General features: G+C 42.6%; 1 protein-coding gene across 1 annotated transcript in view; it reads right to left on the bottom strand.

The window, feature by feature from the left end:
- The window catches only part of gmnn (geminin DNA replication inhibitor), a 228,615-nt gene that overhangs the window by 25,714 nt on the left and 189,346 nt on the right, over window positions 1-13,555 (bottom strand). The window lies entirely within an intron of this gene.

Here is a 13,555-nt window from a genome sequence, read left to right on the forward strand (position 1 = left end):
ACTCTCGTACATGTGCGTACATTTTTGCCCGATCTGTGCCCCAATGTTTGTTTTTGCATTACAGGGGGCGCTACAGAGCTCCCTTGCCACGCCCGTGTTCCAGCCTTTGCCCCGACCTGATGGCCGACGACTCTGACGTCTGTGCCAAATTTCAAGACTTTTCGAGTATGTTTAGGCACCCAAAGTGCCCAAAAGTGTTAAAAAAAAATAATAATAAAAATAATAAAAAATATAGCTGCAAGCAGCAATGGCGGGCCCTCGCACGTTTTTTTACCGCTACACGGTGCCTCCGAGAAAACGACGCAAAGTGGGCACGTGCATCAAGTGGGTAAATATCAGTGGACTATTTCATGTTGCTACTGACCAATTTGGGTACTGTAGGTAAAAGAAACCCCATATTTTAGACAAACGGGGGCGCTAGTGAGCCACTAAATAGACACGCCTTTATCTGATCTTTTTGTCAACACTTAACAGCCGACAACTCTCATGTGTGTGCCAAATTTAAAGTTAATCTAAGCATGCAAAGAGCCTTAAACATGCCTGAAATTAAAGTAAAGTTTGAAGCGTTGCCATGGCAACAGCGTTCGAGATGTCAAAAATTCCTTCGCAATTTAGCATCTACAATGTCTCAGCATCATGTTGACCACTTTTCGTGTCAATCACATAAACATTCTAGGAGAAGTATTTAAAAGAACATCACATGGAACTGTCAAAAAAATCAACCTTTGTGACTGCAACACTTCCTGGCGCCTGGTGGTGGCGCTATACCCGAGACTCACAATAGGCACATCGATGTGATCAGAATCTTCAGACTAACAAACATCCCTTGTGTCATCATAATAAGACATTTTTTACCTTAGATATTAGACACTTCCTGTTTCTCTGATTTCGCCATGAATTTGTCGCCTCGCCATGGCAGAACCGTTCGAGATATCAAAAATCCCTTCGCAATTTAGCAAGTACAATGTCTCGACATCATGATCACCACGTTTGGTGTCAATCCCATGAATCCCCTAGAAGGAGTATTCAAAAGTTCACCGTATGCATTTTTGAAACCATCCAAAATGGCCGACTTCCTGTGTGGCGGAGCTAATAGGTTTGACTGTGAAAGTTGTTCGGGTTGATGAGATCTATATACGTACCAACTTTCGTACATGTGCGTACATGTTTGCCCGATTTGTGCACCAATATTTTTTTTGCATTACAGGGGGCGCTACAGAGCCCTACTGCCACACCCGTGTTCCAGCGTTTGCCCGGTCGTAATGGCCGACGACTTTGAGGTCTGTGCCAAATTCCCGGTGTTTTCGAGCATGTTAAGGCACCCAAAGTGCATGCCAAGTGCTTAAATATCCCTGAAAATGAAAGTAAAGTTTGACGTGTTGCCATGGGAGCAGCATTCGAGATATCAAAAATCCCTTCGCAATTTATCATCTACAATGCCTCAGCATCATGTTGACTACTTTTGGTGTCAATTGCATGAAAATCCTAGGAGGAGTATTTAAAAGAACATTGCATGGAACTGTCAAAAAATCCACCTTTAGTGACTGCCACACTTCTTGGTGCCTGTTGGTGGCGCTATACCCGAGACTCACAATAGGCACATTGATGCGATCGGAATCCTTGGCCGAACATACACACTGCGTTTCATCCCAATAAGACATTTTTTGCTTTAGATATTAGACACTTCCTGTTTCTCTGAATTCGCCATAAATTTGTCGCCTTGCCATTACAACACCGTTCGAGATATCAAAAATCCCTTCGCAATTTAGCAAGTCCAATGTCTCAGCATCATGTTCACCACGTTTGGTGTCAATTGTATGAATTCCCTAGGAGAAGTATTTAAAAGTTCATGACTGACACACTTCCTGGCGCCTGGTGGTGGCGCTATACCTGAGACTCACAATAGACACATCGATGCGATCGGAATCTTCAGACGAACAAACGCCCCGCTTGGCATAACAATAAGAATTTTTTTGCCTTAGATATAAGACACTTCCTGTTTCTCTGATTTCGCCACAACTCTGTCGCCTCGCCATGGCAGGACCTTTCGAGATATCAAAAATCCCTTCGCAATTTAGCAAGTACAATGTCTCGACATCATGATCACCACGTTTGGTGTCATTCGCATGAATCCCCTAGGAGGAGTATTTAAAAGTTCACTGCATGCATTTTTTAAACGATGCAAAATAGCCGACTTCCTGTTGGGCGGAGCTTAAATGTTAGAGGGCGAAAGTTGTTCGGGTTGATGAGATCTATAAGCGTACCAATTCTCGTACATGTGCGTAAATTTTTGCCCGATCTGTGCATCAATGGTTTCTTCTGCATTACAGGGGGCGCTACAGAGCCCCTGTGCCACGCCCGTTGTCCAGCCTTTGGTTTTCTGCAATGACGGACGACTCTGACATCTGTGCCAAATTTCAAGAGTTTTCGAGTATGTTAAGGCACCCAAAATCCCCAAAAGTGTTAAAAATAATAAAAATAAAAAAAAAAAAAAAAAAATAATAAATTTGAGCAAAAACAATAGGGCTTCGCACCTTTCGGTGCAGGCCATTCTGGCCTGCTCCTCGGTGCTCGGGCCCTAATAAAAATAATAAAAAAAAATATAGCTGCAAGCAGCGATGGCGGGCCCTCGCACGTATTTTTACCGCTACACGATGCCTCCGAGAAAACGATGCACGGTGGGCAAGTGCATCAAATGGGTAAATATCGGTGGACTATTTATGTTGTTACTGACCCATTTGGGGACTGTAGGTAAAAGAAACCCCACATTTTGGACAAACGGGGGCGCTAGTGAGCGACTTAAGAGACACGCCTATGTCTGACCTGTTTGTCAACAGTTAACAGTTGACAACTCTGATGTGTGTGCCAAATTTGAAGTTAATCTAAGCATGCCAAGAGGCTTAAATATTCCTGAAATAATAGTAAACTTTGATCCGTTGCCATGGCGACAGCGTTCGAAATGTCAAAAATCCCTTCGCATTTTATCATCTCCAATGTCTCAGCATCATGTTGACCATGTTTGGTGTCAATCGCATGAATGTCCTAGAAGGAGTATTGAAAAGTTCACTGCATGTAACTGTAAGCCTTAAATATGCCGGAAAATGAAAGCAAAGTTTGACACGTTGCCATGGGAACACTGTTTGAGATATCAAAATTCCCTTCGCAATTTATCATCTACAATGTCTCGGCATCATGATCATCATGTTTGGTGTCAATCGCATGAATATTCTTGAAGGAGTATTGAAAAGTTCACTGGATGCAACTGAAGGGCTTAAATATGCCTTTAAAATGAAAGTAAAGTTTGACGCGTTGCCATGGGAACAACGTTCGAGATATCAAAAATCCCTTCGCAATTTATCATCTACAATGTCTTCGCATCATGTTGACCACTTTTGGTGTCAATCGCATAAACATTCTAGGAGGAGTATTTAAAAGAACATCACATGGAAATGTAAAAAAAATCAACCTTTGTGACTGCAACACTTCCTGGCGCCTGATGGTGGCGCTATACCCGAGATTTACAATAGGCACATTGATGCGATCGGAATCTTCAGACGAACAAACACCCCGCGTGTCATCACAATAAGACATTTTTTGCCTCAGTAATATTAGACACTTCCTGTTTCTCTGATTTCGCCATGAATTTGTCGCCTCGCCATGACAAAACCGTTCGAGATATCAAAAATCTCTTCACAATTTAGCAAGTACAATGTCTCAGCTTCATGATCACCACGTTTGGTGTCAATCCCATTAATCCACTAGGAGGAGTATTTAAAAGTTCACCGCATGCATTTTTTAAACAATCCAAAATGGCCGACTTCCTGTTGGGCGGAGCTAATATGTTAGAGTACGAAAGTTGTTCGGGTCGATGAGATCTATATGCGTACCAACTTTCGTACATGTGCGTACATGTTTGTCCGATCTGTGCACCAATGTTTTTTTTTTCATTACAGGGGGCGCTACAGAGCCCCCCTGCCACGCCCGTGTTCCAGCCTTTGGTTTTCTGCGATGACGGACGACTCTGACGTCTGTGCCAAATTTCAAGAGTTTTCGAGTATGTTAAGGCACTCAAAATTTCCAAAAGTGTTGAAAAAAAAAAAAAAAAAAAAAAAAAAAAAATAATAAAAAATATAGCTGCAAGCAGCAATGGCGGGCCCTCGCACGTTTTTTTACCGCTACACAGTGCCTCCAAGAAAACGATGCACGGTGGGCACGTGCATCAAGTGGGTAAATATCAGTGGACTATTTCATGTTGCTACTGACCAATTTGGGTACTGTAGGTAAAAGAAACCCCACATTTTAGACAAACGGGGGCACTAGTGAGCCACTAAATAGACACGCCTTTATCTGACCTTTTTGTCAACACTTAACAGCCGACAACTCTGATGTGTGTGCCAAATTTAAAGTTAATCTAAGCACGCCATGAGCCTTAAATATGCCTGAAATTAAAGTAAAGTTTGAAGCGTTGCCATGGCAACAGCGTTCGAGATGTCAAAAATTCCTTCGCAATTTAGCATCTACAATGTCTCAGCATCATGTTGACCACTTTTAGTGTCAATGGCATAAACATTCTAGGAGGAGTATTTAAAAGAACATCACATGGAACTGTCAAAAAAATCAACCTTTGTGTCTGCAACACTTCTTGGCGCCTGGTGGTGGCGCTATACCCGAGACTCACAATAGGCACATCGATGCGATCAGAATATTCAGACGAACAAACACCCCGTGTGTCATCACAATAAGACATTTTTTACCTTAGATATTAGACACTTCTTGTTTCTCTGATTTCGCCATGAATTTGTCGCCTCGCCATGACAGAACCGTTCGAGATATCAAAAATCCCTTCGCAAATTAGCAAGTACAATGTCTCGACATCATGATCACCACGTTTGGTGTCAATCCCATGTATTCCCTCGAAGGAGTATTCAAAAGTTCACTGCATGGATTTTTTAAACAATCCAAAATGGCCGACTTCATGTTGGGCGGAGCTAATAGGTTAGAGTGCGAAAGTTGTTCGGGTCGATGAGATCTATATGTGTACCAACTTTCGTACATGTGCGTACATGTTTGCCCGATTTGTGCACCAATCATTTTTTTGCTTTATAGGGGGCGCTACAGAGCACTACTGCCACGCCCGTGTTCCAGCGTTTGCCCGGTCCTAATGGCCAATGACTTTGAGGTCTGTGCCAAATTCCCGGTGTTTTCGAGCATGTTAAGGCACCCAAAGTGCATGCCAAGTGCTTAAATATGCCTGAAAATGAAAGTAAAATTTTACGTGTTGCCATGGGAGCAGCATTCAAGATATCACAAATCCCTTCGCAATTTATCATCTACAATGCCTCAGCATCATGTTGACCACTTTTGGTGTCAATCGCATGAAAATCCTAGGAGGAGTATTTAAAAGAACATCGCATGGAACTGTCAAAAATCCACCTTTTGTGACTGCCACACTTCCTGGTGCCTGTTGGTGGCGCTATACCCGAAACTCACAATAGGCACATCGATGCGATCGGAATCCTTGGCCGAACATACACAATGCGTTTCATCCCAAAAAGACATTTTTTGCTTTAGATATTAGACACTTCCTGTTTCTCTGAATTCGCCATAAATTTGTCGCCTCGCCATGGCAACACCGTTCGAGATATCAAAAATCCCTTCGCAATTTAGCAAGTCCAATGTCTCAGCATCATCTTCACCATGTTTGGTCTCAATCGTATGAATTCCCTAGGAGAAGTATTTAAAAGTTCATGACTGACACACTTCCTGGCGCCTGGTGGTGGCGCTATACCCGGGAGTCACAATAGGCACATCGATGCGATTGGAATCTTCAGAAGAACAAACACACCGCATGGCATCACAATAAGACTTTTTTTGCCTTAGATATTAGACACTTCCTGTTTTTCTGAATTCGCCATGACTTTGTCGCCTCGCCATGGCAGAACCGTTCGAGATATCAAAAATCCCTTCGCAATTTAGCAAGTCCAATGTCTTGACATCATGATCACCACGTTTGGTGTCAATCCCATGAATCCCCTAGAAGGAGTATTTAAAAGTTCACTGCATGCATTTTTTAAACAATCCAAAATGGCTGACTTCCTGTTGGGCGGAGCTTAAATGTTAGAGGGCGAAAGTTGTTCGGATCGATGAGATCTATATGCGTACCAACTCTCGTACATGTGCGTACATGTTTGCACGATCTGTGCACCAATGTTTTTTCTTGCATTACAGGGGGCGCTACAGAGCCCCTGTGCCACGCCCGTGTTCCAGCCTTTGCCCGTTCGCAATGACGGACGACTCTGACGGCTGTGCCAAATTTCAAGAGTTTTCGAGTATGTTAAGGCACCCAAAATGCCCAAAAGTGTTAAAAAAAAAAAAAAAAAAAAAAAAAAATATAGCTGCAAGCAGCGATGGCGGGCCCTCGCACGTTTTTTTTACCGCTATACGGTGCCTCCGAGAAAACAATGCACAGTGGACACGTGCATCAAGTGGGTAAATATCAGTGGACTATTTCATGTTTCTACTGACCTATTTGGGTTCTGTAGGTAAAAGAAACCCCACATTTTAGACAAATGGGGGCACTAGTGAGCCACTAAATAGACACGCCTTTATCTGACCTTTTTGTCAACACTTAACAGCCGAAAACTCTCATGTGTGTGCCAACTTTTAGGTTAATCTAAGCATGCCAAGAGCCCTAAATATGCCTGATATAAAAGTAAAGTTTGGGGCGTTGCCATGGGAACAGCGTTAGAGATATCAAAAATCCCTTCGCAATTTAGCATCTACAATGTCTCAGCATCATGTTGACCACTTTTAGTGTCAATCGCATAAACATTCTAGGAGGAGTATTTAAAAGAACATCACATGGAACTGTCAAAAAAATCAACCTTTGTGACTGCAACACTTCCTGGCGCCTGGTGGTGGCGCTATACCCGAGACTCACAATAGGCACATCGATGCGATCAGAATCTTCAGACGAACAAACACCCTGCATGGCATCACAATAAGATATTTTTTACCTTAGATATTAGACACTTCCTGTTTCTCTGATTTCGCCATGAATTTGTCGCCTCGCCATGACAGAACCGTTCGAGATATTAAAAATCCCTTCACAATTTAGCAAGAACAATGTCTCGGCATCATGTTCACCACGTTTGGTGTCAATCCCATGAATCCCCTAGAAGGAGTATTCAAAAGTTCACCGTATGCATTTTTTAAACCATCCAAAATGGCCGACTTCCTGTTGGGCAGAGCTAATAGGTTTGATTGTGAAAGTTGTTCGTGTCGATGGGATCTATATACGTACCAACTCTCGTACATGTGCGTACATGTTTGCCAGATTTGTGCACCAATAATTTTTTTGCATTATAGGGGGCACTACAGAGCCCTACTGCCACGGCCATGTTCCAGCGTTTGCCCCGTCCTAATGGCTGACGACTTTGAGGTCTGTGCCAAATTCCTGGTGTTTTCGAGCATGTTAAGGCACTCAAAGTGCATGCCAAGTGCTCAAATATGCCTGAAAATGAAAGTAAAATTTGACGTGTTGCCAATGGAGCAGCATTCGAGATATCAAAAATCCCTTCGCAATTTATCATCTACAATGTCTCAGCATCATGTTTACCACTTTTGGTGTCAATCGCATGAAAATCCTAGGAGGAGTATTTAAAAGTTAACCGCATGCAACTGTCAAAAAATCCACCTTTTGTGACTGTCACACTTCCTGGCGCCTGGTGGTGGCGCTATACCCGAGACTCACAATAGGCACATCGATGCGATCGGAATCCTTGGCCGAACATACACACTGCTTTTCATCCCAATAAGACATTTTTTGCTTTAGATATTAGACACCTGCTGTTTCTCTGAATTCGCCATAAATTTGTCGCCTCGCCATGGCAACACCGTTCGAGATATCAAAAATCCCTTCGCAATTTAGCAAGTCCAATGTCTCAGCATCATCTTCACCACGTTTGGTGTCAATCGTATGAATTCCCTAGGAGAAGTATTTAAAAGTTCATGACTGACACACTTCCTGGCGCCTGGTGGTGGCGCTATACCCGGGAGTCACAATAGGCACATCGATGCGATCGGAATCATCAGACAAACAAACACCCCGCATGGCATCACAATAAGATATTTTTTGCCATAGATATTAGACACTTCCTGTTTCTCTAAATTCGCCATGATTTTGTCACCTCGCCATGGCAGAACCGTTCGAGATATCAAAAATCCCTTCGCAATTTAGCAAGTACAATGTCTTGACATCATGATCACCACGTTTGGTGTCAATCCCATGAATCCCCTAGAAGGAGTATTTAAAAGTTCACCGCATGCATTTTTTAAACAATCCAAAATGGCAGACTTCCTGTTGGGCGGAGCTAAAATGTTAGAGGGCGAAAGTTGTTCGGGTCGATGAGATCTATATGCGTACCAACTCTCTAACATGTGCGTACATGTTTGCCCGATCTGTGCACTAATGTTTTTTTTTGCATTACAGGGGGCGCTACAGAGCCCCTGTGCCACGCCCGTGTTCCAGCCTTTGCCCGTTCGCAATGACGGACGACTTTGACGTCTGTGCCAAATTTCAAGAGTTTTCGAGTATGTTTAGGCACCCAAAATGCCCAAAAGTGTTAAAAAAAATAAAAATAATAAAAAAAAAAAAAAAATAAAAAAAAAAATATAGCTGCAAGCAGCAATGGCGGGCCCTCGCACGTTTTTTTACCGCTACACGGTGCGTCCGAGAAAACGGCGCACGGTGGGCAAGGGCATCAAGTGGGTAAAATATCAGTGGGCTATTTAATGTTGTTTCTGAGCCATTTGGGGACTGTAGGTAAAAGAAACCCCATATTTTAGACAAACAGGGGCACTAGTGAGTCACTAAATAGACAAGCCTATGTCTGACCTTTTTGTCAACACTTAACAGCCGAAAACTCTGATGTGTGCAGAGATGTATAGTAACGAAGTAGAACTACTTCACTACTGTACTTAAGTACTAAAAGGCAGTATCTGTACTCTACTGAATTATTATTTTTTTCTCCTACTTCCACTTTTACTTCAGTACATATTTTCGATGAGTTTAATACTTTTTCTCCAATACATTTTTTATGTGCTGCATAGTTACTCGTTACACTCAAATGTTACGAATCATTCCAAACCTACATTATCACTGCCGGAGCGGTAATACACATTAGAAACACACACAGATTGTGGTCTAAACCAATAGGAGATAGTGAAGAGCGGACCCCTCCCTCCCTCTCACTCACAAATATGAGCCGCGGTTGTGGACAAATGTGAAGTGAAGAGAAAACCAAAGTGCACGAGAGAGACAGATAGAGAGAGAGAATTCGCTAGAAAGGGCGAGTGTGCGCGAAAGAAGGAAACCTAAATACATTGAAACATCTTGTACCTTTACCTATTACCATTACATCGACTAATATTTTATTAATTCTGAATTCTCTATTGCCATATTAGTTACATTAATCTGAACATTCCTGTCCTTGTACTCCTGCTACAGCCAAAGGAATTGTGAGTGTCCTTTAGCTTAAACATTTGAAATAATATAAACAATATTATATTCAAACTTTTGACTGTTTTCTTTAATAACTACATTACACAATACTTGTTCTTTTACTTTCAGTACTTGAGTAGTATATTTTAAAATAAACTACTTGCAATACTTAAGTACAAAACATGTTTAATACTTCAGTACTTCCACTTAAGTGGTGTGCTCACTTTTTTGATAGAGCACTTGTACTTTTACTCAAGTCTGGGTCCCTAGTACTTTATACATCTCTGGATGTGTGTGCCAAATTTAAAGTTCAACTAAGCACGCCAAGAGCCTTAAACATGCCTGAAATTAAAGTAAAGTTTGACGCGTTGCCATGGGAACAGCGTTCGAGATGTCTAAAATTCCTTCGCAATGTATCATCTACAATGTCTCGGCATCATGTTGACCACTTCTGGTGTCAATCGCATGAATCCCATACGAGGAGTATTTAAAGGTTCACAGCATGTAACTGTCAGCCTTAAATATGTGTAAAAATGAAAGTAAACTTTGATGCGTTGCCATGGCAACAGCGTTCGAGATATAAACAATCCCTTCGCAATGTATCATCTACAATGTCTCGGCATCATGTTGACCACTTCTCGTGTCAATCGCATGAATCCCATACGAGGAGTATTTAAAGGTTCACAGCATGTAACTGTCAGCCTTAAATATGTGTAAAAATGAAAGTAAACTTTGATGCGTTGCCATGGCAACAGCGTTCGAGATATAAACAATCCCTTCGCAATTTATCATCTACAATGTCTCAGCATCATGTTGACCACTTCTGGTGTCAATCGCATGAAAATCCTAGAAGGAGTATTTAAAAGTTAACTGTATGCAACTGAAAGGCTTAAATTTGCCTTTAAAATGAAAGTAAAGTTTGACAGGTTGCTATGGGAACAGCGTTTGAGATATCAAAAATCCCTTCGCAATTTATCATCTACAATGTCTCGGCATCATGGTGACCACTTTTGGTGTCAATCGCATGAAAATCCTAGAAGGAGTATTTAAAAGAACATTGCATGGAACTTTCAAAAAAATCCAGCTTTGTGACTGACACACTTCCTGGCGCCTGCTGGTGGCGCTATACCCGATACTCACAATAGGCACATCAATGCGATCGGAATCTTCAGACGAACAAACACCCCGCGTGTCATTACAATAAGACATTTTTTGCCTTAGATATTAGACACTTCCTGTTTCTCTGATTTCGCCACAACTTTGTCGGCTCGCCATGGCAGAACCGTTCGAGATATCAAAAATCCCTTCGCAATTTAGCAAGTCCAATGTCTCAACATCATGTTCACCACTTTTGGTGTCAATCGCATGCATCCTCTAGGAGGAGTATTCAAAAGTTCAACGCATGCATTTTTTAAACAATCCAAAATAGCTGACTTCCTGTTGGGCGGAGCTTAAATGTTAGAGGGCGAAAGTTGTTCGGGTCGATGAGATCTATATGCGTACCAACTCTCGTACATGTGTGTACATGTTTGCCCGATCTGCGCACTCCTGTTTGTTTTTGCATTACAGGGGGCGCTACAGAGCCCCCGTGCCACGCCCGTGTTCCAGCCTTTGCCCTTTTGCAATGACGGACGACCCTGACGTCTGTGCCAAATTTCAAGAGTTTTCGAGTATGTTAAGGCACCCAAAATGCCCAAAAGTGTTAAAAAAAAAAAAAAAAAAAAAAAAAAAAAAATATAGCTGCAAGCAGCAATGGCGGGCCCTCGCACGTATTTTTACCGCTACACGGTGCCTCCGAGAAAACGATGCACGGTGGGCAAGTGCATCAAGTGGGTAAATATCGGTGGACTATTTATGTTGTTACTGACCCAATTGGGCACTGTAGGTAAAAGAAACCCATCATTTTGGACAAACGGGGGCGCTAGTGAGCGACTTAAGAGGCACACCTATGTCTGATCTGTTTGTCAACACTTAACAGTTGACAACTCTGATGTGTGTGCCAAATTTAAAGTTAATCTAAGCATGCCAAGAGGCTTAAATATTCCTGAAATAATAGTAAAGTTTGATGCGTTGCCATGGCAACAGCTTTCGAGATGTCAAAAATCCCTTCGTATTTTATCATCTCCAATGTCTCAGCATCATGTTGACCACGTTTGGTGTCAATCGCATGAATATCCTAAAAGGAGTATTGAAAAGTTCACTGCATGCAACTCAAGGGCTTAAATATGCTTTTAAAATGAAAGTAAAGTTTGACGCGTTGTCATGGGAACAACGTTCGAGATGTCAAAAATCCCTTCGCAATTTATCATCTACTATGTCTTGGCATCATGTTGACCACTTTTGGTGTCAATCGCATAAACATTCTAGGAGGAGTATTTAAAAGAACATCACATGGAACTGTCAAAAAAAAATCAACCTTTGTGACTGCAACACTTCCTGGCGTCTGGTGGTGGCGCTATACCCGAGACTTACAATAGCCACATCGATGCGATCGGAATCTTCAGACGAACAAACACCCCGCGTGTCATCACTATAAGACATTTTTTGCCTTAGATATTAGACACTTTCTGTTTCTCTGATTTCGCCATGACTTTGCCGCTTCGCCATTGCAACACCGTTCGAGATATCAAAAATCCCTTCGCAATTTAGCAAGTCCAATGTCTTGACATCATGATCACCACGTTTGGTGTCATTTGCTTGAATCCCCTAGGAGGAGTATTCAAAAGTTCACCGCATGCATTTTTTAAACAATCCAAAATGGCGGACTTCCTGTTGGGCGGAGCTAAAATGTTAGAGGGCGAAAGTTGTTCGGGTCGATGAGATCTATATGTGTACCAACTTTCGTAAATGTGCGTACATGTTTGCCCGATCTGCGCACTCCTGTTTGTTTTTGCATTACAGGGGGCGCTACAGAGCCCCCGTGCCACGCCCGTGTTCCAGCCTTTGCCCGTTCGCAATGACGGACGACTCTGACGTCTGTGCCAAATTTCAAGAGTTTTCGAGTATGTTAAGGCACCCAAAATGCCCAAAAGTGTTAAAAAAAATAAAAATTATAATAAAAAAAAAAAAAAAAAAAAAAAAAAAAGAATAAATCCGAGCAAAAACAATAGGGCTTCGCACCTTTCGGTGCAGGCCATTCTGGCCTGCTCCTCGGTGCTCGGGCCCTAAATAATAAATTCGAGCAAAAACAATAGGGCTTCGCACCTTTCGGTGCAGGCCATTCTGGCCTGCTCCTCGGTGCTCGGGCCCTAATAATAAATTCGAGCAAAAACAATAGGGCTTCGCACCTTTCGGTGCAGGCCATTCTGGCCTGCTCCTCGGTGCTCGGGCCCTAATAATAATCCGAGCAAAATCAATAGGGCTTCGCACCTTTCGGTGCAGGCCATTCTGGCCTGCTCCTCGGTGCTCGGGCCCTAATTAAAGCTGCAAGCAGCGATGGAAGGGCCCTCGCACGCATGTGCACCGCTACCCTATGGCATTAGTAAAGCAGTAAACCAGGGGGGTATAAATTAAAGTGGGTAAATACAGGTGGATATTCAAAGGGAAACTGATGTGCCACACCGCCTGTGTGCAGCAGGTGGCGCTATGATGGTACCTGATTATTGTTATATTGACGTGTTCAGGCCAGGACCCTTATCAAACGTGTGAAGTCTGGAGCAGATCGGATAATGTATGCCTGAATTACAACAGCTTCCTGTTTCATGTCAAAACATCACACTTTGCCAGGCCGCCACGGACACGCCCTTCAACGAAAAGTCAAGATCTTCGCAATTTATCACAGAAAAGGGCTTAACATCAGTCTGACCAAATATGATGATGATTTGATTAAATCTCTAAGAGCAGTAAATCACAGCGTAAAACATGGCATTTCCTGCTACCTCTAGGTGGCGCTATGAGTGAAGCTGAATATTGGCATTGAAATGTGTTCAGGCCAAGACACTTATCAAACGTGTGAAGCGTGGGGCAGATTGGACATCGTATGCCTTAGTTATAACAACTTCCTGTTTCATCGCGAAAATGCCTAACTTTGTCAGGCCGCCACGGACACACCCT

Source organism: Misgurnus anguillicaudatus, chromosome 20, assembly GCF_027580225.2.
Source record: "Misgurnus anguillicaudatus chromosome 20, ASM2758022v2, whole genome shotgun sequence".
Taxonomy (NCBI): Eukaryota; Metazoa; Chordata; class Actinopteri; order Cypriniformes; family Cobitidae; genus Misgurnus; species Misgurnus anguillicaudatus.